A 4,253-nucleotide genomic window follows, 5' to 3' on the forward strand; every position below is an offset into this window, starting at 1 on the left:
AAGTCGTTTTTTGTTTTTTTTTTTGCGGGGCGGGGGGGGGGTGTGGACATTGGGCGGAAATCACTGCTTTGTCTTTATTAAAGAAACTTAGAAAGAGACCAGACCTGGCAACCAAGGGGTGAGGTACTGGCCAGGAAGGTGGAGTGGGCTCAGGCTTTGTGGGTTTCAAGTGCAGACTGATGGCCTGGGAGAGGCCAAGGAGACCAGATCCTCGCAGCAGCTGAGGAGGTGCCCAAGGGCACTTTCAGGCACTGGGGCCATCAGTTTGTTCTGTGGGCAAGGGTTGGGGGTTGGGATGCAGGGTAGATTGGGCTGGCCTGGAATCTCCCTGAGGGCACCCTGCCTTGTCTACCTAGATCATCCACTGGTCCTGATCCTGTTCATTGCCTTCCATGTCCACCTCATTGACCTCTCCGTCATCAGGTGACTCATTGTAGTCATTCATCTTGTCCATGTCCTGCATGTCCTCATCATCCTCTAAGTCCTCTTCACTATCCTCATTGTCTTTATCATCCTCCTCTTCCTCGTCATCATGGTGCTCTTATGCTGGCTTGCCAATAGGAACCAGATTGTTGTCTTTCTCTGTGATGCTTTCGAGCCAGGTCTGATGCTGCTCTTCCTGCTGCTGCAGCTCTGTCTCTTCCATACAAGGTCGATCCAGATTAAACCACAATGTCTCGGTCCCACAAAGGAAGAGTGAGGGAAACAAAGTGGACATGATTCCTAGACTGGGTTTGAGTCCTAGCTCCACTACTTACTAGCTGTTTGACCTTGGCCGAGTCGCTTAACCTCTCTGGGCCTCAGTGTCCTCATCGCACCAGGGTCTGCAGCCAGCGGAGACCCGGAAGCGCTTCACCAAGCCTGAGTGGAAGAACCCACCAGAATCCGGGACTCACCCCCAAGCAGTTTTATGTGATCATCTAACCCTGTTATTCTGATTTTGAAAAAGAGAGACAACTCAGCAGAGCCGTTAATGTCAAAGCTTTTGCTTATTTCAATATATTAATCTAATGGGAAATGCCCTAGAAAGTTGTAGATATTCATGTCCCTGCAAACAGTTGCATCACATCTAAGATCTTTCTCAGGAGAAGAATGTGAATTTCTTATTAAAGTATTTCCTCTTGAAACCTAGAGGGTAGAAGTTCTATATATTTGGATACATAGATTTTAAAAAGTGTTGGTATTCTCTCTTAAACCTCACAAAAGTCCTACAGAGTAGCTACCTTTCATTCCCTTATTAGAGATAAGAAAATTGAGACTTGAACATTTAGTGAGTTTTCCAAAGGCTAACAGTTTTCAAATTGCAGATCCAGGCCCGAAAACACTGGCAAGATTCACTTCACTCCACCCTGCTGAAGCTGTTACCCAACAGAAGGATTAGAAGATCTAACCCCACCCAAATGATTTCTTAGCTTCCTTCTCAGAAGTAAGCATGGAGAGTAACACTCAAGTTGATTAGGAAATTTAAGATGTGCTTTATGTAATTTTCATTTGGAAGGCTATCTTTTCCCAGCCTCACAAACATGAGAAGATTATCTGATAGGTTATGCTGGGTGAATATGGGACTTGTGTCTGAAATGGCTTTGTTCCTTTCTTAGAAGGTAACATAGTGCATTGCATGAAATAGACATTTGATAATACAGGTTATATGGACTAATTTTTGTAGTTGAACCTCTATTTACGGGATGTGTTGACGATTGTTGAGTGTCCTTCTATGGACTCTTAGCTGTACAGTGCTAACAAATAAAATTTGTCCATCTAATCCATTTAGTTTAGCAAGTGATCAATGGAATGAAAAAAGTCAAACAGATTGACTAATTTTATAAGTAACCAAACTAACTTCTCTTTTCAGTTCAGCAACCAGTCAGTTCACTTTAACCCTTTGGCTCCTGAGTGATGCAGACATGAGTCTTTTCTCTACAGACAAGGACTTAGTCTAACAGCACACTCTGCTTTAGGGCCCAGGCTTGCGATGGAAAAACAGCAATTTACCCTCCTTCGGACATTTTGATAAATGATAAACATATTCATCCCCAAACCTCGAAATTATTGCTGGAATTTTTTTTAAGCTAGCAACACAAAATTCGAGTCCTACATTCATCAAATTCAAGGCACAAAACCTCATAGAATTATAAAGTCCACCCAATCAATGGAATTCAGAGCTAAGAATTCAGCCACTAAGTGGCATGATTGCTGTAATTAGTCGAATGGTATAATTATAGTAAACACATGATAAGTTGCCACTGAAGCACATAATTGCACAGTATAATGGTATTATTATGATTTCTGATGATATAATATGATTTGGATGTATAACAAATTCCCGTAACAATATTAAAACATTTTTCATTTGTGCATATTCTTAGTACCTGATTTGGATTTTTTACATTATGGGGTTTAAGTCAAAGACAGGAAATCAAACCAGGTTTTCAACGAAAGAAAAAGAAGTTATTATTCAACATAATATCTTGTTGAGAATGTGGTTAGAAAGAGATAAAGGACTTAAAGTATGAAGTCAGTCATTAGGATAACCCTAAACAGGTATTATAGTTAATGGTTATAATTCAAGAAAACACCTTTACAAACATGAATGTTATTTCATATCTATTCTACGTTCCAGGAATCAATTATTTTACTTTGAATTTACCATGAAAATAAGCTTTCCCAGGACACAACACTGTCCACACTATCTTTGTTGGTTTTTTGTTTTGTTTTGTTTGTTTGTTTGTTTTTGAGATGGAGTTTCGCTCTTGTTGCCCAGGCTGGAGTGCAATGGTGCTATCGTGGCTCACTGCAACCTCCGCCTCCCGGGTTCAAGCGATTCTCCTGCCTCAGCCTCCCAAGTAGCTGGAATTACAGGTGCCCGCCACCACACCCAGCTAATATTTTTTATTTTTAGTAGAGACGGGGTTTCACCATGTTGGCCAGGCTGGTCTTGAGCTCCAGACCTCAGATGATCCACCTGCCTCGGCCTCCCAAAGTGCTGGGATTACAGATGTGAGCCACTGAGCCCAGCCTATCTTTGGTTTTAACATCCCTAGGAGAAGACAATGTTTTCAAGCCATGTGCACATTGGTTATATATGTACTGTTGTCCCAAATTCTTTTTAGATGTAGATTTTGTATGATCAAAAACATTTTTATTTCATAGAATTTGGGAATTGGAAGAATTCTTAGAGAGTTGAGATGCATAGTTCAGGAATTTGTGGACTTATTTCATTGAAGGTGCTGGGTGTATAAGTGGAAGTACATTCTTCTTGGAAAGGGATTTTTATCATGGTCATTAGTGGAGCTGTGAAGCCAGAAAGGTCTACCCATGAGATTCTACCATCCGTCTCTACTGGGGCTGAAATCTTCTCCACAAATGCCCATCAGGTCTTTGTTCCACTTCAGCTTCAACCTTCATAGTAAGGAGGCTCTAACTAATCTGTACAGTAGAAACCATGAGTTCCCTGCCTACCAACCTGCTAATACAGTTCAACTTTCTTTTTTAAACAATGAACCATAATGTTTCTTTCTATTAAGGATACAGTTTACAAAACCTCCTAGCCACACATTGTCTAACAGAACTTCCCATGATAATGGAAAATTCTCTACCTGCACTGTTCAGTAAAGTAGCCACTAGCCATATGTGGCTGTGGAGCACTTGAAATGTGGATGATGCATCTTAGGGACTGAATCTTTTATTTAACTTAATGGTAATTAATTTATATTTAAATTTAAATAACCATAAGAGTGGTTACCGTATTGAACAGCACAGCCCTGCACATTGTTTTTCTATGCAGGCTCCTCTTCAACACTGTTTTACTCACGTATGGCACTGTACATTACATTTTATCAATTTACACATGCAGTATTGTATTATCACCTAAGCAAATATACAGCTTTAAGCATCATAAAAGTTCAATAAATATTAATGGTGATCAATAAATGGAATCATTACAGACAGTGAAATAGCATGACAAAATATAAGAGGTAATTAGAATCAGTCTTGCTTTTATTGACAAAGACAGTCCATGGAACTGGGAGCCATGATCACATCATGGTATAGGTTTTCATGATTTCAAATTATTTTGATGAATTTCACACTTGATATTTATCCAAAGTTAATTCAAGATTTTCCTATTTGACCTTTCCCTGCCATGAATATTGATGGGTTTCCAAGTGTCTTTCTTTTCTTGTACCCTGAAGATTCAGATTTTAGGATGCATTGTTTATTGCTTAATTTCATTGCACCTGTAGAGAAAGGAGGAG

General features: G+C 40.0%; 1 pseudogene; it reads right to left on the bottom strand.

The window, feature by feature from the left end:
* Positions 1–352: 352 nt before the first annotated feature.
* Positions 353–745, bottom strand: LOC116810993 (anaphase-promoting complex subunit 15-like; annotated as a pseudogene).
* Between the last annotated feature and the right edge of the window lie 3,508 nt (positions 746–4,253).

Source organism: Hylobates moloch, unplaced genomic scaffold (genome assembly GCF_009828535.3).
Source record: "Hylobates moloch isolate HMO894 unplaced genomic scaffold, HMol_V3 SCAFFOLD_7, whole genome shotgun sequence".
Taxonomy (NCBI): Eukaryota; Metazoa; Chordata; class Mammalia; order Primates; family Hylobatidae; genus Hylobates; species Hylobates moloch.